Below are 27,050 nucleotides of genomic sequence, written 5' to 3'. Positions count from 1 at the left end.
AGAATAACTCTACCCTAACCGCAGTACAACCAACTCACCAGGTCTGTACCGAGAATAACTCTAGCCTAACCGCAGTACAACCAACTCACCAGGTCTGTACCGAGAATAACTCTAGCCTAACCTACAACCAACTCACCAGGTCTGTACCGAGAATAACTCTACAACCCCAGTACAACCCACTCACCAGGTCTGTACAGTACAACCAACTCACCAGGTCTGTACCGAGAATAACTCTACCCTAACCGCAGTACAACCAACTCACCAGGTCTGTACCGAGAATAACTCTACCCTAACCCCAGTACAACCAACTCACCAGGTCTGTACCGAGAATAACTCTACCCTAACCGCAGTACAACCAACTCACCAGGTCTGTACCGAGAATAACTCTACCCTAACCGCAGTACAACCAACTCACCAGGTCTGTACCGAGAATAACTCTACCCTAACCGCAGTACAACCAACTCACCAGGTCTGTACCGAGAATAACTCTAAACCAACAACCAACTCACCAGGTCTGTACCGAGAATAACTCTACCCTAACCGCAGTACAACCAACTCACCAGGTCTGTACTAACTCTACCCTAACCGCAGTACAACCAACTCACCAGGTCTGTACCGAGAATAACTCTACCCTAACCGCAGTACAACCAACTCACCAGGTCTGTACCGAGAATAACTCTACCCTAACCGCAGTACAACCAACTCACCAGGTCTGTACCGAGAATAACTCTACCCTAACCGCAGTACAACCAACTCACCAGGTCTGTACCTAACCAACTCACCAGGTCTGTACCGAGAATAACTCTACCCTAACCGCAGTACAACCAACTCACCAGGTCTGTACCGAGAATAACTCTACCCTAACCGCAGTACAACCAACTCACCAGGTCTGTACCGAGAATAACTCTACCCTAACCAGTACAACCAACTCACCAGGTCTGTACCGGAATAACTGTAGTACAACCAACTCACCAGGTCTGTACCGAGAATAACTCTACCCTAACCGCAGTACAACCAACTCACCAGGTCTGTACCGAGAATAACTCTACCCTAACCCCAGTACAACCAACTCACCAGGTCTGTACCGAGAATAACTCTACCCTAACCCCAGTACAACCAACTCATCAGGTCTGTACCGAGAATAACTCTACCCTAACCCCAGTACAACCCACTCACCAGGTCTGTACCGAGAATAACTCTACCCTAACCGCAGTACAACCAACTCACCAGGTCTGTACCGAGAATAACTCTACCCTAACCGCAGTACAACCAACTCACCAGGTCTGTACAACCCACTCATCAGGTCTGTACCGAGAATAACTCTACCCTAACCGCAGTACAACCAACTCACCAGGTCTGTACCGAGAATAACTCTACCCTAACCAACTCACCAGGTCAGTACAACCAACTCACCAGGTCTGTACCGAGAATAACTCTACCCTAACCGCAGTACAACCAACTCACCAGGTCTGTACCGAGAATAACTCTACCCTAACCGTCTGTACCGAGAATAACTCTACCCTAACCGCAGTACAACCAACTCACCAGGTCTGTACCGAGAATAACTCTACCCTAACCGCAGTACAACCAACTCACCAGGTCTGTACCGAGAATAACACCAGGTCTGTACCGAGAATAACTCTACCCTAACCCCAGTACAACCAACTCACCAGGTCTGTACAAATAACTCTACCTAACCGCAGTACAACCAACTCACCAGGTCTGTACCGAGAATAACTCTACCCTAACCGCAGTACAACCAACTCACCAGGTCTGTACCGAGAATAACTCTACCCTAACCGCAGTACAACCAACTCACCAGGTCTGTACCGAGAATAACTCTACCCTAACCGCAGTACAACCAACTCACCAGGTCTGTACCGAGAATAACTCCGAGGTCTGTATAACTCTACCCTAACCAGTACAACCAACTCACCAGGTCTGTACCGAGAATAACTCTACCCTAACCGCAGTACAACCAACTCACCAGGTCTGTACCTAACCTACCCTAACCGTACAACCAACTCACCAGGTCTGTACCGAGAATAACTCTACCCTAAACCGCAGTACAACCAACTCACCAGGTCTGTAACCGAGAATAACTCTACCCTAACCGCAGTACAACCAACTCACCAGGTCTGTACCGAGAATAACTCTACCTAACCGCAGTACAACCAACTCACCAGGTCTGTACCGAGAATAACTCTACCCTAACCGCAGTACAACCAACTCACCAGGTCTGTACAGAATAACTCTACCCTAACCGCAGTACAACCAACTCACCAGGTCTGTACCGAGAATAACTCTACCCTAACCGCAGTACAACCAACTCACCAGGTCTGTACCGAGAATAACTCTACCCTAACCGCAGTACAACCAACTCACCAGGTCTGTACCGAGAATAACTCTACCCTAACCGCAGTACAACCAACTCACCAGGTCTGTACCGAGAATAACTCTACCCTAACCGCCAACCAACTCACCAGTACAACCAACTCACCAGGTCTGTACCGAGAATAACTCTACCCTAACCCCAGTACAACCAACTCATCAGGTCTGTACCGAGAATAACTCTACCCTAACCCCAGTACAACCCACTCACCAGGTCTGTACCGAGAATAACTCTACCCTAACCGCAGTACAACCAACTCACCAGGTCTGTACCGAGAATAACTCTACCCTACCCTAACCCAGTACAACCAACTCACCAGGTCTGTACCGAGAATAACTCTACCCTAACCGCAGTACAACCAACTCACCAGGTCTGTACCGAATAACTCTACCCTAACCCCAGTACAACCCACTCATCAGGTCTGTACCGAGAATAACTCTACCCTAACCGCAGTACAACCAACTCACCAGGTCTGTACCGAGAATAACTCTACCCTAACCCCAGTACAACCAACTCATCAGGTCTGTACCGAGAATAACTCTACCCTAACCCCAGTACAACCCACTCACCAGGTCTGTACCGAGAATAACTCTACCCTAACCGCAGTACAACCAACTCACCAGGTCTGTACCGAGAATAACTCTACCCTAACCGCAGTACAACCAACTCACCAGGTCTGTACCGAGAATAACTCTACCCTAACCGCAGTACAACCAACTCACCAGGTCTGTACCGAGAATAACTCTACCCTAACCCCAGTACAACCCACTCATCAGGTCTGTACCGAGAATAACTCTACCCTAACCGCAGTACAACCAACTCACCAGGTCTGTACCGAGAATAACTCTACCCTAACCGCAGTACAACCAACTCACCAGGTCTGTACCGAGAATAACTCTACCCTAACCGCAGTACAACCAACTCACCAGGTCTGTACCGAGAATAACTCTACCCTAACCGCAGTACAACCAACTCACCAGGTCTGTACCGAGAATAACTCTACCCTAACCGCAGTACAACCAACTCACCAGGTCTGTACCGAGAATAACTCTAGCCTAACCGCAGTACAACCAACTCACCAGGTCTGTACCGAGAATAACTCTACCCTAACCGCAGTACAACCAACTCACCAGGTCTGTACCGAGAATAACTCTACCCTAACCGCAGTACAACCAACTCACCAGGTCTGTACCGAGAATAACTCTACCCTAACCGCAGTACAACCAACTCACCAGGTCTGTACCGAGAATAACTCTACCCTAACCACAGTACAACCAACTCACCAGGTCTGTACTGAGAATAACTCTACCCTAACCGCAGTACAACCAACTCACCAGGTCTGTACTGAGAATAACTCTACCCTAACCGCAGTACAACCAACTCACCAGGTCTGTACTGAGAATAACTCTACCCTAACCGCAGTACAACCAACTCACCAGGTCTGTACCGAGAATAACTCTACCCTAACCGCAGTAACCAACTCACCAGGTCTGTAGTACAACAACCAACTCACCAGGTCTGTACTGAGAATAACTCTACCCTAACCGCAGTACAACCAACTCACCAGGTCTGTACTCCTCTCTAGCGGTGTTGATCTGGATCTCGGTCTCAGCTGAGATCTGTAGTTTCTGTATGACATCCTCGGCGGTGCGCTTGGTGTTGCCCAGGACGATGATGAGGCTCTCGTCGTCCACCAGGGAACCCTGGGTAGAGGTCAGACGATACAGCAGGTTGTCCTCCAGCTCTTTCATCTTCCTCTTGTTGGCTGTTACATCTTCCAGCAGGTCTGTGCGCTCCTTCTCCAACTCCTAGAAATAACAGGGATAGATAAGAGCACTGTTCAGACAATAATGTTCTTGTTGGTGTAGCCGATGCAAAATGGCTAGCTAGTTAGCGGTGGTGCGCACTGGTAGCGTTTCAATCGGTGATGTCACTCGCTCTGAGACCTTGAAGTAGTGGCTTTTGTGGAACGATGGGTAATGATGCTTCGAGGGTGACTGTTGTCTGTGTGCAGAGCGTCCCTGGTTCGCGCCCAGGTCGGGGCGAGGGGACGGACGTAAAGTCTATACTGTTACATTGGCAGTCACATCCTCCAGCAGGTCTGTACGCTCCTTCTCCAACAGGCAGAAACACCGGTCAGTCAGAGCTCAGAACATGAGAATTCAGACCAACAGCAAGAGAAACAGGCACACCATTCAGACAGACACTGATTTTGAGGGTCATTTTTCAGGTCTTTTAACATTTCTCTGCTGGGTTCATTCTCTGTGTTCATTTGATTTAGTACATTTCAAAATGGGTGGTCACAGTCATTATGTACAATTCTAATAAAGGCTCACTATTAAACAACTACAACAAAATGACCTTTTATTGATACATTCAAATGTTTTTATACATGATTTCATAAGCACGTGGTTGGACGTGGTTCCTGACCTGTTTCTCAGTGAGGATGACCCGTCCCAGCAGCTGGTCCTCCAGACCCCTCATGGTGACAGTGAAGTCTATGATGGAGGTGCGGGCGCTGATCTCTGGGGTGTACGCAGGGTTGGGGAGCTTAGTGGTCACATAAAGACGGAACCCCCTCATCATATCCACCTCCTTGTCTCCCACTTTCACCTGGTGCAGGAAGAGAGAAAGACAGTCATGAAGGGAGAAAGACAGTCACGAAGAGAGAAAGACAGTCATGAAGGGAGAAAGACAGTTATGAAGAGAGAAAGACAGTCATGAAGGGAGAAAGACAGTCATGAAGGGAGAAAGACAGTCATGAAGGGAGAAAGACAGTCATGAAGGGAGAAAGACAGTCACGAAGGGAGAAAGACAGTCACGAAGGGAGAAAGACAGTCACGAAGGGAGAAAGACAGTTATGAAGAGAGAAAGACAGTCATGAAGGGAGAAAGACAGTCATGAATAGCCCCAGCGATAATAACCCCATAACGATAATGTGTTTCATTGGATAATGTGAGGATTGATAATGTGGTTAGCATAATAGTACATACTTTATAAGTGGAGCCCGTCTTGATGAAGTTTTTCTCCAGTATGTTGTCCAGTGCAGGGTCCAGCTCCTCCCCTACGTCCTCGATCAGTAGGGGGCGCCCCAGAGACAGGCTGTCCTCCAGGTGGTTCCTGAAGTACTTGTGGTTCAGGGAGGTGATCTGGGAACCACAGAAACGTCTCATTACTGACACAGTATTACACAGAGTTTATTTACCAAGAAGGAAGATCTGACAGATCCAAAGGTTAGTTAGGCCTAAGGCAAGTGTACCCGCTGTTCGGAAACATACTAAATCTATCGGCTAGACAATGGGAGGGCATAGTTATGGGAGAGAATACTGTGAAAATGAATGCGGCCCAACCTGCAGCTCATTCCTGGATTCTTTCTTTTTTATCCAGATCTTGCCCTGGGTCTGAGGGTCTATGAGGAGAGGGAAGCGTGAGGCCTTGGTGATGATGATCCCGTTCTGGATGGATAGGTCATCGTTGGGCAGGCCCTGAAGGTTCCACTCGCTGACCGTAGGTGCGTCGATCAGCATCTCGGTCAGGTTGAGGTTGTTCCCGAACGGGATGTGTCTGGTCTTCATCTCCCTCTGCCAGTCGGTCAGGAGAAGGTTCCGGAACTCCTGGTTGAAGGGGCCGGAGTAGGACAGAAAGGCTGTGGCCAATAAGACGTCACCTGAGCCAAGAAGTTAGCACACATAGGTTGGTTCACGCCTCCATCCTACTGTATAGCATAACTACAGATAAAATAGTAATACGCATTGAAAAATAATATGGTACAGAAGCAACCGGAGCATCTCCCCAAAAAATAAGATGTTGAGAATTGTAGGCAATGACAATAGGTCATACGAAGCTTTTGTGAAAGTTAGCCCTGTTATTTTAAAAAATGTGGAGAAAAAAGGTTTGAATGAACCCACCTACAAGGCGCTTGGTCTGGGTGGCAAACCCTTTGCTCTGCTCTGTCCAGCGCTCCTTCTCTCCAGCCAGACCACTGATGAGGCTAGAGGCCGTCTGCATCTTGTGTCTGCAGCGTTCAGCATCCTCCAACACAGTCTGAGAGAGAGAGAGAATATTTGTTTAACAGAATATTTGTATTTATTTTTTAATCTAAGGCATTGAGATAAGAGGTGTTCAGTACCTGTTTCTCCATCATGGCCTTCTCATACTCTGCTTGGACCACATCCAGTTCTGCCTGCTTGTCATCCAGCTCTGCCTGGGCCACCTGCAGGTCTATGTTGGCTATGGCCAGCCGGTTCTGCTGCACTGCCAGGTTAGCCTAAGAGATAAGTACAGTATCAAATATTAACTGGACACTCGGGGACAACAAAATGTACTGGAAAGAAGAAATCAATTAGCAAGTTTGTGGTACACATGTCAAAGGTTATCAGAGAGGCGGGTGGTGTTACACAACACCACCGGGTTTAGGCCCACCTTTAACGGGAGCACCTCCTTGTTGATGGAGAAGAAGGAGGCCATGGCTTTGGTCCAGGAGGCCAGACCAGCCACGTTTCCACACACACGCTTGGCCGTCTCCAGGGTGTAGTCTGGCATGTCGAAGTAGGGCAGCAGTAGCTCCACCATCTCCTCATTGATACTGTCTTTGGGGAATTGCTGTTAGAGAGAGACAACAGAGCCGGAGATCAAAGCAAGCTGCCATTGCATCACCACTGAAGTTGATTTCCTGGTCATATATGCCTGTAGTGCAGTGTCTATAGTGTAGTATGTTACTGTAGAAATGCACAGTGTAGTAATATTACAGGATGCAGACATTGTACCTGCACACTGTACTACTTTATTTGCTAGGATGCTGGCCATCTGTTTCCTACCTGTAGACTGCCCAGGAAGTTCCCAGCAGTCATGAGTTTGAGGGACTCCTGCCAGGAGGGCACGGTGCAGTTCTTCTCCGGGTCGATCTTCACCGTGTTCACCCTCCTCTGGAACAGCAGCAGAACACAGTCCATGATCCTCATGATGAGGTGGGGAGGCCGACCCAGGGTCCGCACCGTGGCAATGTCCGACGGCTTGATGGTCTGATGAATACATGAGGAAGGAATATGGTTCATTAAATCTTTAAAAAAAAAAAATTGTTGCCCTTTTCTCCCCAATATCAGTATCTTGTCTCATCGCTACAACTCCCGTACAGGCTCGGGAGAGACAAAGGTTGAAAGTCATGTGTCCTCCAATACACAACCCAACCAAGCCACACTGCTTCTTAACACAGCGCACATCCAACCCAGAAGCTAGCTGCACCAATGTGTCAGAGGAAACACTGTGCACCTGGCAACCTTGGTTAGCGTGCACTGCACCCGGCCCGCCACAGGAATTGCTGGTGCGCGATGAGACAAGTATTTCCCTACTGGCCAAACCCTCCCTAACCACGCTAGGCCAATTGTGCGTCGCCCCACAGACCTCCCAGTCGCGGTCGGTTATGACAGAGCCTGGGCGTGAACCCAGAGTCTCTGGTAGCACAGCTGGCGCTGCAGTACAGTGCCCTTAACCACTGCGCCACCTGCGCCCTCATTAAATATTTTCACCTGAGAGAACTACCACATTGAGCCGGGGTGGGCAATCATTTCAGCTCGAGGGCCACGTCAGGATTTCAGAATTCAGCAGTGGGCAAATTGCGGCATAGAAAAAGGGCAGTTATTTTAAAACACACCAGGAAGTCCATTATATTTTTTACATACTTTCTATATAGTTGGACATTCAAGAGTGGCCTTCATTCAAGAGTAACCCAAGATAATCATAAAACATGTTTTTACTCCAACCTCCCCTGGGCGACTAAATGGGCTCGTATGTTGCCCACCCCCTGCCCACCCCTGATGTTGAAGGACAAGACTTGGGTCAAATACATTGATCAAAACTGAATCCGTTATTTTGGGGTACAATGGAACCAATTGCACCAATGGAATTGTCTCAAAAGTGTAAACTCCAGCTTAACCAAATGCATCCATGGCCAGAGAGGGACACACTAAACACAATTGGAAATCTGAACTTGAAGCCATGCCTGGGTCTGATGCTTCTCAGAAGAACCCCCTTGTCACCCCCTCACACCCCCCAGGCCCCTCCCATCCCCCCTCCCAACAGACCTGTAGTGCACCCTCAGCCTCCTCCAGGGCTGGCTTGGCAGCCTCCAGCTTCTCCTCAGCGAAGGCCTTGTCAGCAGAGATGCTGTCCACTATGGCCTGAGCCTTGTCCTTGACCTTCTGGACCTCCACCTTGACCTTCTCTGCTGCCTGGGCCTTCACCGTCACCACCTTCAACACCTGAGACACAACAAACCATCACAAGAGAGACAGGAAGTGAGGTGCATCTTTCACATAAAGCAAAAGTTAATATGCAATATGAAGAGTGTTGGTCCCATGTTTTATGACCTGAAATAAAATACAAATATATTTTTAAATAATTTCTCTCAAATTTTGAGCACAAATTTGTTTAAATCTATGTTAGTGAGCATTTCGCCTTTGCCAAGTTAATCCATCCACCTGACATGTGTGGCATATCAAGAAGCTGATTAAACAGAATGATCAAACAGGTGCACCTTGTGCTGGGGACATAAAAGGCTCTACTTTCAGGATACCCAGATAAAGCACTAAATAAACTTCAGTTAGTGCTAAATACGGCTGCTAGAATCCTGACTAGAACCCAAAAATTTGATCATATTACTCCATTGCTAGCCTCCCTACACTGGCTTCCTGTTAAGGCAAGGACTGATTTCAAGGTTTTACTGCTAACCTACAAAGCATTACATGGGCTTGCTTCTTCCTATTTTTCCGGTTTGGTCCTGCCGTACATACCTACACGTACGCTATGGTCACAAGATGCAGGTCTTCTAATTGTCCCTAGAATTTCTAAGCAAACAGCTGGAGGCAGGGCTTTCTCCTATAGAGCTCCATTTTTAGGGAATGGTCTGCCTACCCATGTGAGAGACGCAGACTCGGTCTCAACCTTTAAGTCTTTATTGAAGACTCATCTCTTGAGTAGGTCCTATGATTGAGTGTAGTCTGGCCCAGGAGTGTGAAGGTGAACGGAAAGGCACTGGCTCAACGAACCACCCTTGCTGTCTCTGCCTGGCCGGTTCCCCTCTCTCCACTGGGATTCTCTGCTTCTAACTCTATTACAGGGGCTGAGTCACTGGCTTACTGGTGCTCTTCCATGCCGTCCCTAGGAGGGGTGCGTCACTTGAGTGAGTTGAGTCACTGACGTGGTCTTCCTGTCTGGGTTGGCGCCCCTTAATCGGGTTGTGCCGTGGCGGAGATCTTTGTGGGCTATAATCGGCCTTGTCTCAGGATGGTAAGTTGGTGGTTGAAGATATCCCTCTAGTGGTGTGTGGGCTGTGCTTTGTCCAAGTGGGTGGGGTTATATCCTGCCTGTTTGGCCCTGTCCAGGGGTATCATCGGATGGGGCCATGGAGATACTCTCAATGATCGGCTATGAAAAGCCAACTGACATTTACTCCTGACGTGCTGACCTGTTGCACCCTCGACAACTACTGTGATTATTATTATTTGACCATGCTGGTCATTTATGAACATTTTAACATCTTGGCCATGTTCTGTTATAATCTCCTCCCTGCACAGCCAGAAGAGGACTGGCCACCCCTCATAGCCTGGTTCCACTCTAGGTTTCTTCCTAGGTTTTGGCCTTTCTAGGGAGTTTTTCCTAGCCAACGTGCTTCTACACCTGCATTGCTTGCTGTTTGGGGTTTTAGGCTGGGTTTCTGTACAGCACTTTGAGATATCAGCTGATGTAAGAAGGGCAAAATAAATACATTTAATTTGATTTTAAAATGTGCAGTTTTGTCATACAACACAATGCCACCAATGTCTCAAGTTTTGAGGGCGTGTCTAACTGGCATGCTGACTGCAGGAATGTCCACCAGAGCTGTTGCCAGCGAATTGAATGTTAATTACACTACATAAGCTGCCTTTTAGAGAATTAGTCAGTACGTCCAACCAGCTTCACAATCTTAACCACACCAGCCCAGGACCTCCACATCCAGCTTCTTCACCTGCGGAATGTCTAAGGGAGTGGGATGGGGTTGTTGTCTGTAATAAAGCCCTTTTGTTGGGAAAAACGGATTTGGCTGGGTCTGGCTCCCAGTGGGTGGGTCTGGCTCCCAGTGGGTGGGCCTGGCTCCCAGTGGCTGGGTCTGGCTCCCAGTGGGTGGGTCTGGCTCCCAGTGGGTGGGCCTGGCGACCAATGTCCTCCAAATTCACTAATTTCCTTATATGAACTGTAACTTAGTAAAACCTTTGAATGTTGCGTATACATTTTTGTTCAGTGTATGTACACTTCAAAGTTCTGGTATTGGTATTTGGTAAGTCTGTTGCTGGGAAACAAGAGATAGAGGAGTAGCATACACCAAACATACACACACACCATGTCTGCCTTCTCGTTGGCGATTTGCAGCTCCTTCTCTTTGACCTCCAGCTCGTTGCTGAGTAATGCTACAGACACAGAGGCCTCCTTCAGCTTCTGAAGACCTGTGTTCATTCTGATGGGGAAACAGAATGGGATCAGCAATCATTGTATTATACAAGTATACCAGGTAAGTTCGGTCTAATCTTTCTTGAACACATATTAATGAGTAAAAGGATGACTAAAAGGCAGAATAGTAAGAGAGTGATATACCACAGTGTACACCATATATTGGCATATAGAATACTATATAATACTAGAATTATATTAAATCATGTGATAGACACACAGCATTACTGTAACAGCGTTCTTCGTTTGTCGAAAGAGAGTCGGACCGAAATGCAGCGTGGTTGTTACTCATGTTCTTTAAGGAAGAGAATGACGATACATGAAATAACTAAATAAATACAAAAACAACAAACGGAACGTGAAACCTATTACAGCCTATCTGGTGAACACTACACAGACAGGAACAATCACCCACGAAATACACAGTGAAACCCAGGCTACCTAAATACGGTTCCCCATCAGAGACAACAAGAATCACCTGACTCTGATTGAGAACCGCCTCAGGCAGCCAAGCCTATACTAGACACACCCCTAATCAACCACAATCCCAATGCCTACAAAAAAAACAATTAGACAATACAATAACCCCATGTCACACCCTGGCCTGAACAAATAATTAAAGAAAACACAAAATACTAAGACCAAGGCGTGACAATTACGATAGATAAATGCTGTGAAAAACATCTACAATTTCTTTCGACCATGGTGTACTGTGAAGCCGCATGTTCCACATAGGAACGAAGAGCATTAAGAGAGTAAGGAAGTACTGTAATTTCCGGACTATAAGCCGCTACTTTTTCCCCACGCTTTGAACCTCGCGGGTTTATACAATGACGCGGCTAATTTATGGATTTTTCCCGCTTTCACAAGATTCATACCGCCAAAAAACTGAGCACCGTCACAAAATGTGACGTAAATCGAGCGCGCTCAAACTTCTCATCATTCTGATTACGGTAGTCATTTTGTCACCCTCATCATGGCAAAGACACGGAGAAATGCATATGATGCAGCTTTCAAATTGAAGGCGATCGATCTGGCTGTTGGAAAAAGAAATAGAGCTGCTGACAGCGTGCAGCATTGTCAAAAAATCCACTATCATCAACGGGTTTCGAAAGGCTGGACTGCTGCATGTTGAAGAGGGCAGCGATCCAACATCGGATGAAGTAATTCTGAGGCTATTCAACTCCGACACCGAAGGAGATGACTTCAGTGGTTTCAGTGCACAGGAGGAGGAAGATAGTGACCAATGACTTTCTTTTGTAGGTCACTATTTACTGCTATTTTTAAATGTTTTGTTGCAAGCCGTGTTTCGTTTAAAAGCCTATTTATTTTTATTACAAGCCATGTTTCGTTTAAAGGCTGTGTAAAGTTAATTTGTTTCAATATACCGGTAGGCACCTGCGGCTTATAGACACGTGCGGCTTATTTATGTACAAAATACATATTTAAAAAAATTCAGTGGGTGTGGTTTATATTCAGGTGCGCTTAATAGTCCAGAAATTACGGTACTGTAATTACCTGTGTGCCAGCGTCTGCACCTCGGAGTGCTTCTCCTTATAGATGGTCTTGTATCCCTGGATGAAGGAGAGGTAGGACTTGGGAGTGACGTGCGTGGCGCGGCGGTACCTCTGGAAGTAATCTACACACTTCTCTGCCACGCCGTCCTGGAAGGAGCCCATACACTGCACCACCTCCCCCTTCACCACGGTCGAACAGTCGATGTCATAGGTGGACAGGAAGTGCTCTGACACTGGAGAGTAAACAGATTAATAGTGATTTGCTTCAATCTCCAAAGTATGCAGTATACATTTATACTGTATGTGCGCATACAGAGACGAAAACACATGCTTACCCACAAATGGACACCAGCGGACACACAAATACACACACCTGCGATCAGAGCATCTTTGGGCCAGCGGCTGAACCAGTCCATGGTGCAGCTGGAGATGAGGGCAGGGAACTTCAGGGCTCTGTTCCGGAACTTTTCCCCAACAGGAGAGAAGCAGAGAACCACGTGTAGGTTCTGTCTGACCCTGCTCATAAAGTAGTCATGGAGAATGTCATTGGTCGGTGGTCGCCGAGGAAATTCTCTTTTCATGACTGGTATGAGGTCACTGATGATCTCATCAATTTCATCTCGAGCAAACAAGTTTGACACCTGAGAAAATTAGCACAATATACAACAACAGTTATCCAAGTTATAATGGAGTGCGATATTTTTTTCTCAAACACAGATTGACACAACTTCTTGAAAATACTCTAATGTTTTACGTGTGTTCATGTGATCAATGTGCTGACCTCCCCAGATGATAACACATTATTCATGTACTCCAGGAAAGACTCGTCCTTGATCTCGTTATCAGTGAAGATGAAGCTGATGCCTTTTCCCTGCTGGCCTGCTCTCCTGTACAGACCCTTCAGATCCTCTATCAGGTTAGCAGTGTTGTACGAACTGAGGACAGAACACAGGGATGTTACAGGTGATAGCGAAGGTGTGAAAATACATATTTTTCACAATGAGTATTTCCTCCACTCCTCCAATGTGTTTCGAGAAGGAGGCGAGGACAGGGGACGTGAGGAATCGAGGAAAGACAAATTGGCAGAGTTACTGTGCACTTGCAGTAATGCAAGCAAAGCTACCATCTACAGGAGGACAACAGAACTGCATGACCACGTTCAATACATTATAAACGCCTGTTACAGTTACAAAGGGACTGTATGAGACCGTGTGTCTGTTCCAATAACCTTCCTAGCAAACTACTTATTATGAAGTAGGAAGTATGTAGTAGTATGCTAGTAAAGACAGGGTGTGTCTGTACCGTGTTAGTGTGATCTGAAAGGTCTTGTATCCGGCGATGAAGGAAGCCAGTTTAGTCAGGCTCTGCTTGCCTGATCCCCCACTCCTACTAGAAGGGCATTCCCTCTGGGGGTGCGGATGATCCTGGAGATCTAAAGACAGACATGGGGCGGCAGGGTAGCCTAGTGGTTAGAGCGTTGGACTAGTACCCGGAAGGTTGCAAGTTCAAATCCCCAAGGTACAAATCTGTCGTTCTGCCCCTGAACAGGCAGTTATAACCCACTGTTCCTAGGCCATCATTGAAAATAAGAATTTGTTCTTAACTGACTTGCCTAGTTAAATAAAGGTTACATTTTTAAAAAGACAAAGAGAGAGATTCCTTCCTTTTCTGTTCTTATATCAAGAGATTTGATGCGTACACTCATTGGTGACTGACTGAAACGCTTTCAACGTGAATGTTTAGTAATACTTTTTATGAAGACCCTCTTTGTAATGTGATATAAGCATGTTTATAATACCTTATGATCTATACACAATGCACTACAATGCATGACAAAGGTGGTAATAATTGCTCATAAACAGCTATAGGTGAACATAATGACAGTTTCCCTCTACCTTGACAAGGTGTATCATAGCATCTCTGAAGAACACCATGTCCATGCCAGCTCCTCTGATGCTCTCGTTGTACTGGCCAAGGAACATGTTGAGCCTGTCCATCAGGCTCTCAAGCGACTCGATGGGCTCGTACACCTTGGGCATCTCAAAGTCTGTATCCTCTGGCTCCTCACCTGGTGGAAACAAATGGGAGTCATTGTCAATGCCAGATTATTCATTCAAATGAGCCAACTCTCTGCTAATGTAGCACGCAGCCAGTTTTTCTTGGTTTGGCAATATTGAAGCACTTTGAATTTAAATAAAACATTTATTTTCTATTTATTATTGTATATACTCATGTAATATCATTATAATATAATTATAATGTATTTATTCACATAACCTGCAATTCAGCTTTAAACTGCAGTGTCTACAACATAATAATACAGCTAAACACACCATCTTAGAATGTACTGTTTAAATCCTTAGTACACGGTAGAAAAATACAGCACATATTTAATATAGACAATATGGGTTCAGAAACTGTAAATGCAGGATCATGGGATAGATACAGTGTATGTATGTGAAGGGGCTATACAGTACCTGGTGCTCTGGCTTTACCTGTAGCTTCAGGAGCATCCCTTAGGAAGTCAACAAAGTAGCCGTCTACTCCGAAGTCGACCACAGCCCTCTCTTCCTCTCCTAGCTCCTCCTCTACTAGCGTGGCCAGGGCCCTGTCGAACCAGGCTACATCTTCTGGCATGGTGAACCGGTCTGCGATCACACGCTTACACTCGTGCTTCCACAGCTGAAGCAACACCTACAGCATACAGGGTCCAAATAAAACAAAAACAAACTTTATCTCACGGAAATGTTAACTCTACATTCACAGAACGACTGCTGATTAAATGTCTAGAATCTTACTGTAACTTAGGACAGAAGTTCATTCAGACCTTTGGATGTATTCCTCTAGTTGTATTGGATGGACTGATTGATTTGTTTATGTTTATGTATTTCAAGAGGAAATTCAGTCCCACTTTATTTGAATAGTCCGGATAGTCCATCTGTAGAGCAGGTCATTCTGTCAACAAACTATCTGTTGATAAGCAGCTGCTTGCTAAGGTTACAGTAAGGGTTAGGTTTAGAATAAGGGTTAGGGTTAAGTTCAGGGTTAGTTGATAGTTGAAATATTACTGATAGTCTGTAGCGCATCTACAGATGGACTATCCAAATAAAGTGTCACCGCAAATTCTCTTTAGGAGTTTTAATGGACTCACAGTAAGAGAGTTGACCAACTCAGCGGTTGGGTTGAGCATGCCCTGCCAGACTCTGGACAAGTCCCTGAGGTTGAAGATGTAGTGGAACTTGGCCGGAGTGGGCAGCATCTTGACCTTGGTCATTTGCCACAGCTGACGGGTCAGCGGCACCAGCTTGGCCACAGTTCCACGCACCTCTTCTGTGAAGCCTCGCCAGGCACAGTAGTGCCCTGTCCCAATGACTCCTGGTCAGGGAAATAAATGAGGTGAGGGGAAAAGGGGTTGACGACATGAAGGTGGGCGAAGCATTGAGGTAAATAAGTTAAAGAAAAATAGTGTTTTTATTGATATATATATATATAATTATATATGTATATATAGATATCTAATAGAGTCAAAATTCAAGCCCAGTGTCAATGGATGAGAAGTAGTATTGGTAACTCAAATTACAGGGTATTCATACATTTTCTTTTTGAAATATGCTAGAAGAGGAGAGGGAAACCCACACTGATCAAGAAGATAAACCATAGAGTCTCCACACAGATGCAATTCCAGAGTTTTTAAAGGAGCCAAACCCACCAAATATCTTGTCGATGGATGTGTTGGAGGGCAGGGTGCAGTTGAAGATGGAGAACTGCCTCTTCAGTCTCTGGGGGATGTCGTTGCGGCCTCCCCCTGGGTGGATCATCGCTGCCAGGAACTGGATGTCTATTATATTGGTGAACTCCCCCGGCTTCTCCAGATTGAAGAACCCGTTCTGTTCCATCAGCTGGCGGACTATCTCATTGGTGACCTAAAACGGCGTGAGTCAAATTAGGAAATTAGGTAAAAAAGGAAGAATAAGCTGTACACTATCGGATTGCAATTTCATATGGTAAGGTTTTCCAGGCTAACAAATGGGAAAATTGTAATTTTTGGGCTTTCGCTATGGTGATTTAACGAGTGCTGAGTATGAGTCCGACCTGATCTCCCCATTCGTTGATGACTGGCATGTTGATGTCGTCCACAAAGACGGACATCTTCTTCCCTGCAGGAGGGCCGTAGGTGGTGCCCATCCGCTTGTCCACATAGCTCTCCACAGTCCGCTGGAAAGAAAGAAAGATTGGGTTGAGTGTTTCATCTTTACAGACAGTGAATTAAAGGAACAAAACACACCTTTGAAATAATGTTACTGTCAATAAATGTTGCATAGACCTGAAGTAGTCAGATAAACTTTCTGACAATTGACTGGAAAACATTTTCATTCATTCACAACTGATCTTAGAAAGTCCTACCCATGTAAAAGTTGAAAAGTTAGAGGAAAGAGCAGGAAGTGTGTGGTGTTGTTTTGGAGGTGTAATACCTGGAACATGAGTGGAGTTGTGGCGGAGGAGAAGTTGAGACTCTTGGCCATGTGAGTTTCGGGGTCATACTTTGACATGTATCCCTTGATGATGACGGTCTTGGCTGTGCCTTGCTCTCCGATCAACAACACAGCCTGCGACAAAACGAGGAAGGGATTACTCTTGAGGATCTGACCAAGATCACATGGCTAGGGGGTAATTTATCCTCCAAATACAAGCCAAATTAACAATACGTGTACACTCAGAACAGGATTGCTGATATAGGATCATTTTAGATTATAATAAGAATATACAGTAAATTTGGAAAGTATTCAGACCCCTTCACTTGTTCCACATTTTGTTACGTTACAGTCTTATTCTAAAATGGACCCAATACCCCATAAAACAAAGCAAAACGGTTTGTAATTTTTTGTATGCAAATGTATTAAAAATGAAAACTGAAATATTAAATTTACATAAGTATTCAGACTCTTTACTCAGTACTTTGTTGAAGCACCTTTGGCAGCGATTACAGTCTTGAGTCTTGTTGGGTATGACGCTACAAGCTTGGCACATCTGTATTTGGGGAGTTTCTCCCATTCTTCTCTGCGGATCCTCTCAAGCTCGATCCTGACTGGTCTCCCAGTCCCTGCCGGTGAAAAACATCCCAACAGCATGATGCTGCAAGCACCATGCATCACCGTAGAGATGATGCCAGAGGTCAATCTTGGTTTCATCAGACCAGAAAATCTTGTTTCTCATGTTCTGAGAGTCTTTTAGATGCCTTTTGGCAAACTCCAAGCGGGCTGTCATGTGCCTTTTACTGAAGAGTGGCTTCCGTCTGGCCACTCTACCATAAAGGACTGACTGGTGGAGTGCTGCGGAGATGGTTGTCCTTCTGGAAGAGTCTCCCATCTCCACAGAGGAACTCTGGAGCTCTGTCAGTGACCATCGGGTTCTTGGTCACCTCCCTGACCAAGGGCCTTCTCCCCTGATTCCTCAGTTTGGCTGGGTGGCCAGCTCTTGGAAGCTCTTTTCCATTTGAGAATGATGGAGGCCACTGTGTTCTTGTGGACCTTCAATGCTGTAGCCATTTTTTGGTACCCTTCCCCAGACCTGTGCCTTGACACAATCCTGTCTCTGAGCTCTACGGACAATTCCTTCGACCTCATGGCTTGGTTTTTGAGGGACCTTATATAAACAGATGTTTGCCTTTCCAAATCATGTCCAATCAATTTAATTTACCACAGGTGGACCCCAATCAACTTGTAGAAAAATCTCAAGGATGATAAATGGAAACAAGATGCACTTGAGCTCAATTTTGAGTCTCATAGCAAAAGGTCTGAATACTTATGTAAATAAGGTATTTCTGTTTTATTGTTTTAATACGTTGGTAAAAAATTCTAAAAAGCTCTTTTCGCTTTGTCATTATGGGGTATTGTGTGTAGATTGATGAGGAAAACAATAAATGGTCTCCCATTTTAGAATAAGGCTGTAACGTAACAAAATTTGGAAAAAGGTAAGGGGTCTGAATACTTTCTGAATGCACCGTATACACACTACATTACCAAAAGTATGTGGACACCTGCTCATTGAACATTTCATTCCAAAACCATTGGCATTAATATGGAGTTGGTCCCCCTTTGCTGCTATAACAGCCTCCACTCTTCTGGGAAGGCTTTCCACTAGATGTTGGAACATTACTGCAGTGACTTCAGCTACAAGAGCATTAGTGATGTTGGGCGATTTGGCCTGGCATTCCAATTCATCCCGAAGGTGATTCATGGGGTTGAGGTCAGGACTCCATGTAGCCCAGTCAAGTTCAACACCGATCTCAACAAACCATTTTTGTGCACGAGGGCATTGTCATGCTGAAACAGGAAAGAGCCTTCCCCAAACTGTTGCCACAAAGTTGGAAGCACAGAATTGTCTAGAATGTCATTGTATGCTGTAGCGTTTTCCCTTCACTGGAACTAAGGCCCTGAGCCCGAACCATGAAAAACAGCCTCAGACCATAATTCCTCCTCCACCAAACCTTACAGTTGGCACAATGCATTCGGCCAAACCCGGATTAGTGTCCGTCCACTGGCGGCGAGCTTTACACCACTCCAGCCGACGCTTGTCTTGTGTTTGGCTGCTCGGCCTTGGAATACCATTTCATGAAGTTCCAGACGAACAGTTATTGTGCTGACATTGCTTTCAGAGGCAGTATTGAACTCGGTAGCGAGTGTTGCAACGGAGGACAGACAATCTTTACGAGCTACACGCTTCAGCACGCGGCGGTCCAGTTCTGTGAGCTTGTGTGGCCTACCACTTTGTGGCTGTGCCGTTGTTGCTCCATGACGTTTCCACCTCACAATAACAGCACTTACAGTTGACCTGGGCAGAAATTTGACGAACTGACTTGTTGGAAAGGTGGCATGCTATAGCGGTGCCACGTTGAAAGTCACTGAGCTCTTCCGTAAGGCCATTTTACTACCAATGTTTGTCTATGGAGATTTCATGGATGTGTGCTCAATTTTATACACCTGTCAACAATGGGTGTGGCTGAAATAGCCACTAATTTGAAGGGGTGTCCACATACCTTTTTATATATAGTGTACAAAGGGGACTTGATCCTAGATCAGCACTACTACTCAGAGACCCTTTGTGAATATGGACACCCACCTTGCCTTGTTTGGCGATGGTCTGGATGAGGAAGTCAGTGCGGACATTGTCTACGTTGGGGACCAGGATGGATCCGTACTCTGGGGTGAGGTCTGATGGGTAGATGTACTCCTCTACCCGTGTGTTCCAGTGGACCCACTGACCTGCACACACAGGAGGACATAGAAGAATAAGTCATTGAAAAACAAATAATACGAGCATCATGAACACCATCCACAATGTCTTCAGATGGAATTTTCACCATCCATGATGTCTTCAGATGGAATTTTCACCATCCATGATGTCTTCAGATGGAATTTTCACCATCTATGATGTCTTCAGATGGAATTTTCACCATCCATGATGTCTTCAGATGGAATTTTCACCATCCATGATGTCTTCAGATGGAATTTTCACCATCCATGATGTCTTCAGATGGAATTTTCACCATCCATGATGTCTTCAGATGGAATTTTCACCATCCATGATGTCTTCAGATGGAATTTTCACCATCCATGATGTCTTCAGATGGAATTTTCACCATCTATGATGTCTTCAGATGGAATTTTCACCATCCATGATGTCTTCAGATGTTTTCACCATCCATGATGTCCTTCAGATGGAATTTTCACCATCCATGATGTCTTCAGATGGAATTTTCACCATCCATGATGTCTTCAGATGGAATTTTCACCATCCATGATGTCTTCAGATGGAATTTTCACCATCCATGATGTCTTCAGATGGAATTTTCACCATCCATGATGTCTTCAGATGGAATTTTCACCATCCATATGTCTTCAGATGGAATTTTCACCATCCACAATGTCTTCAGATGGAATTTTCACCATCCATGATGTCTTCAGATGGAATTGTCACCATCCATGATGTCTTCAGATGGAATTTTCACCATCTATGATGTCTTCAGATGGAATTTTCACCATCTATGATGTCTTCAGATGGAATTTTCACCATCTATGATGTCTTCAGATGGAATTTTCACCATCTATGATGTCCTCAAATGCAATTTTCACCATCCATGATGTCCTCAGATGCAATTTTCACCATCCATGATGTCCTCAGATGCAATTTTCACCATTCATGATGTCCTCAGATGCAATTTTCACCATCCATGATGTCTTCAGATGGAATTTTCACCATCTATGATGTCTTCAGATGGAATTTTCACCATCTATGATGTCTTCAGATGGAATTTTTTTCACCATCCATGATGTCTTCAGATGGAATTTTTTCACCATCCATGATGTCTTAAGGAAATGGCCACTCCCAACTGCTCTTAAATGCCAGCATCACTACTCTGGACGGTCTTCAGATGGAATTTTCACCATCCATGATGTCTTCAGATGGAATTTTCACCATCTATGATGTCTTCAGATGGAATTTTCACCATCCATGATGTCCTCAGATGGAATTTTCACCATCTATGATGTCCTCAGATCAATTTTCACCATCCATGATGTCTTCAGATGGAATTTTCACCATTCATCCATCCACCATGATGTCTTCAGATGGAATTTTCACCATCTATGATGTCTTCAGATGGAATTTTCACCATCTATGATGTCTTCAGATGGAATTTTCACCATCTATGATGTCTTCAGATGGAATTTTCACCATCTATGATGTCTTCAGATGGAATTTTCACCATCCATGATGTCTTCAGATGGAATTTTCACCATCCATGATGTCTTCAGATGGAATTTTCACCATCCATGATGTCTTCAGATGGAATTTTCACCATCTATGATGTCTTCAGATGGAATTTTCACCATCCATGATGTCTCCTCAGATGGAATTTTCACCATCTATGATGTCTTCAGATGGAATTTTCACCATCTATGATGTCCTCAGATGGAATTTTCACCATCTATGATGTCCTCAGATGGAATTTTTTCACCATCCATGATGTCTTTTCACTTTTCACCATCCATGATGTCTTCAGATGGAATTTTCACCATCCATGATGTCTTTATGTTTTGCACCATCCAGATGTCTTCAATTTTTCACCATTACAATGTCTTCAGATGGAATTTTCACCATCCATGATGTCTTCAGATGGAATTGTTCACCATCCATGATGTCTTCAGATGGAATTTTCACCATCTATGATGTCTTCAGATGGAATTGTCACCATCCATGATGTCTTCAGATGGAATTTTCACCATCTATGATGTCTTCAGATGGAATTTTCACCATCTATGATGTCTTCAGATGGAATTTTCACCATCTATGATGTCCTCAAATGCAATTTTCACCATCCATGATGTCCTGTCGCTCTGTCTTAGGCGTCTCACAGTACAGATGCAATTTTCACCATCCATGATGTCCTGATGTTTTCACCATTCATGATGTCCTCAGATGCTATTTTCACCATCCATGATGTCTTCAGATGGAATTTTCTATGATGTCTTCAGATGGAATTTTCACCATCTATGATGTCTTCAGATGGAATTTTTTCACCATCCATGATGTCTTCAGATGGAATTTTTTCACCATCCATGATGTCTTCAGATGGAATTTTCACCATCCATGATGTCTTCAGATGGAATTTTCACCATCTATGATGTCTTCAGATGGAATTTTCACCATCCATGATGTCTTCAGATGGAATTTTCAGCCATCTTTGATGTCCTAGATGCAATTTTCACCATCCATGATGTCTTCAGATGGAATTTTCACCATCCATGATGTCCTCAGATGCTATTTTCACGATCCATGATGTCTTCAGATGGAATTTTCACCATCTATGATGTCTTCAGATGGAATTTTCACCATCTATGATGTCTTCAGATGGAATTTTCACCATCCATGATGTCTTCAGATGGAATTTTCACCATCTATGATGTCTTCAGATGGAATTTTTTTCACCATCCATGATGTCTTCAGATGGAATTTTCACCATCCATGATGTCTTCAGATGGAATTTTCACCATCCATGATGTCTTCAGATGGAATTTTCACCATCCATGATGTCTTCAGATGGAATTTTCACCATCCATGATGTCTTCAGATGGAATTTTCACCATCTATGATGTCTTCAGATGGAATTTTCACCATCTATGATGTCCTCAGATGGAATTTTCACCATCTATGATGTCTTCAGATGGAATTTTCACCATCTATGATGTCCTCAGATGGAATTTTCACCATCCATGATGTCTTCAGATGGAATTTTCACCATCCATGATGTCTTCAGATGGAATTTTCACCATCCATGATGTCTTCAGATGGAATTTTCACCATCCATGATGTCTTCAGATGGAATTTTCACCATCCATGATGTCCTCAGATGCAATTTTCACCATCTATGATGTCCTCAGATGCAATTTTCACCATCCATGATGTCCTCAGATGCAATTTTCACCATCCATGATGTCCTCAGATGGAAATACTTTAGTTCAGTTGTAAAGAATGACTGTCGAATAGATAAATGACCCTTATTCTGTTCAAAAAGGACAACATTTTTCTGATGATAATACCCACCCGAGGGTGAACATATCATGAAAGACTGGTAGCAAGCAGGACTAAGGTAACACCAACATCAGCTGTGCAGGTGAATTTAACGCATATTGATGGTTTAATGAGAGATCTGATGGTGATATTTATAATTGAGCAAGAGCACTGTGAAAGACCAATATGATCTTATGATCTACACTAAAAAAACATGATCTACACTGAACAAAAACAACATGCAACAATTTCAAAGATTTTCCTGAGTTGCAGTTCATATAAGGAAATCAGTCATTTGAAATAGATTAATTAACTAATCTATGGATTTCACATGACTGGGAATACAGATATACATATGTTGGTGACAGATATCTTAAAATAAAAGGGAGGGGTGTGGATCAGAAAACCAGTCCGTATCTGGTGTGAGCAGATGCGGTGCGACATATCTCATTCGCATAGAGTCGATCAGGCTGTCGATTGTGGAATGTTGTCCCACTCATTTTCAATGGCTGTGCAAAGTTGCTGGATATTGGCAGGAACTGGAACACGCTGGTGTACACATTGATCCAGAGCATCCCAAACATGCTCAATGGATGACATTGTGAGTATGCAAGCCATGGAAGAACTGGGACATTTTCACTTACAGATCCTTGCGACATGGGGCCATGCTTTATCATGCTGAAACATGAGGTGATGGCAGCGGATGAATGGCAGGACAATGGGCCTCAGGATCTCGTCACAGTATCTCTGTGGATTCAAATTGTCATTGATAAAATGCAATTGTGTTCATTGTCCGTAGCTTATGCCTGTCCATACTATAAGCCCACCGCCACAATGGGGCACTCTGTTCACAACGTTGACATCAGCAGACCGCTCACCCACACAACGCCATACACGCTGTCTGCCATCTGCCCGGTACAGTTGAAACCGGGATTCATCAGTGAAGAGCACACTTCTCCAGCGTACCAGTGGCCACAGATGGTGAGCATTTGAAGTCGGTTACGACGCCGAACTTCAGTCATGTCAAGACCCTGGGGAGGACGGCGAGCACACAGATGAGCTTCCCTGAGACAATTACTGACAGTTTGTGCAGAAATTCTTCATCAGCTGTCCGAGTGGCTGGTCTCAGACAATACCGCAGGTGAAGAAGCCGGATGAGGAGGTCCTGGGCTGACGTGGTTACACGTGGTATGCGGTTGCGAGGCCGGTTGGACGTACTGCCAAATTCTCGAAAACGACATTATGGTACAATATGGTATGAACATTAAATTCTCAGGCAACAGCTCTGAAATTCCTGCAGTCATCATGCCAATTCCACGCTCCCTCAAAACTTGAGACATCGGTGGCATTGTGTTGTGTGATAAAACTGTACATTTTAGAGTGGCCTTTTATTGTCCACAGCACAAGGTGCACCTGTGTAAGGATCATGCTGTTAAATCATCTTCTTGGTATGCCACACCTGTCAGGTGGATGGATTATCTTGGCAAAGGGGAAATGCTCCCGAACAGACATGTAAACTTAAGCTTTTTGTGCATATGGAGCATTTTTGGGATCTTTTATTTCAGCTCATGAAACACTTTACATGTCGTGTTAATTTTTTGGTTCACTGTGTCTTCCATAACAGTAAAAAGAGGACTGAGTGTGTGTTGTCAGTTTTTGGAGTCTGTCTACTGAACATGAACCCCTCACCGCCTGTAGTGACGTGGTAGTCGAACATGGTGTCCTCGCTGTCTGATGGTATGTCTGGGAGGTCCAGATGGATGTTGTCGTTGCCACGGAGCCAGCTCTCCATCTTCCTCCTGTCTTCCAGCTCCAGTAAAGCTCCGATGCTCCACATGAGAGCAAACACATAGAGACGCTCCACATGCTGCCTGGACATCTCCCCACACTGCTCCTGGAACAAAACAACAGTCACTATCAACACAACATACTGTACCAAAGCCTCTCTGCATCATTAGATCTACTATATTTCCTACTTGGTACTCAAATTAATCAGTCACCTACAGTAAAGGGAAATGGAAATCCACCCTCACATAGATGCAGAGTCTAGAGAGTTACAGTCCAACAGTAATTGAAAAGAGTGCTTAACGAAACACAATGACAGGATTAATTAAATCAGTTAGGCATTAGAACTTTCCAATTTGTCTCTATGAAGAATGTGGGGAAATCCACTCCAACAGTATTCATAGAGCTCAGTGATGTATGGATATTATCCCCCTTCTGCAGGGTTTTTAATATGGTTGGAATATGGAGGTTTCGGGTGTCTACCTTGGCGGGGATGAGGCCCTGCAGCATGTTGATGCTCTGCATGATGACGAAGGCCTCCAGCATGTCGATCTTGTACTCCAGACAGCGAACAGTGAACCGGTAGAGCTCTGGGAAGGAAGAGGAGAACAGTTCTCTCAGCACCTCTCCCTCCTGACGGGAACGCTTCTTCAGCCAGCCCTGCATGGGGACAAACACACATGTATACATGTAGACAAAGATACACACATACACAAATATACACACACACAGACAAAGATATACACTAATATACACAAACACACAAATATACACACACACAGACAAATATTCACACACAGACAAAGATACACACACAGACAAAGATACACACACAGACAAAGATACACACAGACAAAGATACACACACAGACAAACATACACACACAGACAAAGATACACACACAGACAAAGATACACACATACACAAATATACACACATAGACAAAGATATCCCTCAACATAACCAAGACTAAGGAGATGATTGTGGACTACAGGAAAAGGTGGACCGAGCACGCCCCCATTCTCATCGACGGGGCTGTAGTGGAGCAGGTTGAGAGCTTCAAGTTCCTTGGTGTCCACATCACCAACAAACTAGAATGGTCCAAACACACCAAGATGGTTGTGAAGAGGGCACGACAAAGCCTATTCCCCCTCAGGAAACTAAAAAGATTTGGCATTGGTCCTGAGATCCTCAAAAGGTTCTATAGCTGCAACATCGAGAGCATCCTGACTGGTTGCATGACTGCCTGGTATGGCAATTGCTCGGCCTCTGACCGCAAGGCACTACAGAGGGTAGTGCATATGGCCCAGGACATCACTGGAGCTAAGCTGCCTGCCATCCAGGAACTCTACACCAAGCGGTGTCAGAGGAAGGCCCTAAAAATGGTCTTTCTCTACTACCGCATGGTATGCGATACCGGAGTGCCAAGTCTAGGACAAAAAGGCTTCAACAGTTTTTACCCCCAAGCCATAAGACTCCTGAACAGGTAATCAAATGGCTACCCGGACTATCTGCATCGTGTGCCTCCCCCCAACCCTTCTTTTACGCTGCTGCTCCTCTCTGTTCATCATATATGCATAGTCACTTTAACTATACATTCGTGTACATACTACCTCAATTGGCCCGGCCAACCAGTGCTCCCGCACATTGGCTAACCGGGCTATCTGCATTGTGTCCCGCCACCCACCACCCACCACCCGCCAAACCCCTCTTTTACGCTACTGCTACTCTCTGTTCATCACTTTAACCATATCTACATGTACATACTACCTCAATCAGCCTGACTAACTGGTGTCTGTATGTAGCCTCGCTACTTTTATAGCCTCACTACTCTATATAGCCTGTATTTTTACTGTTGTTTTTATTTCTTTACTTACCTATTGTTCACCTAATACATATTTTGCACTATTGGTTAGAGCCTGTAAGTAAGCATTTCACTGTAAAGTCTACACCTGTTGTATTCGGCACATGTGACAAATAAACTTTGATTTGATACACACATACACAGACAAAAATACACACATATACACACACCAAGACAAGGATACACATATACACAAATATATACACACAGACAAAGATACACACATACACAAATATACTCACACACAGACAAATATACACAAATATACACACACACACAAATATACACACACAGACAAAGATACACACATACACAAATATACACACAGACAAAGATACACACAGACAAAGATACACACAGACAAAGATACACACAGACAAAGATACACACATATACAAATATACACACACAGACAAAGATACACACATATACACACACATA

At 44.8% G+C, this 27,050-nt stretch overlaps 1 pseudogene; it reads right to left on the bottom strand.

The window, feature by feature from the left end:
- Positions 1 to 27,050, bottom strand: part of LOC123997312 — a 91,973-nt pseudogene that overhangs the window by 8,487 nt on the left and 56,436 nt on the right.

Source organism: Oncorhynchus gorbuscha, linkage group LG15 (assembly GCF_021184085.1).
Source record: "Oncorhynchus gorbuscha isolate QuinsamMale2020 ecotype Even-year linkage group LG15, OgorEven_v1.0, whole genome shotgun sequence".
Classification (NCBI taxonomy): Eukaryota; Metazoa; Chordata; class Actinopteri; order Salmoniformes; family Salmonidae; genus Oncorhynchus; species Oncorhynchus gorbuscha.
This window is presented reverse-complemented; position numbering and strand designations above follow the sequence as displayed.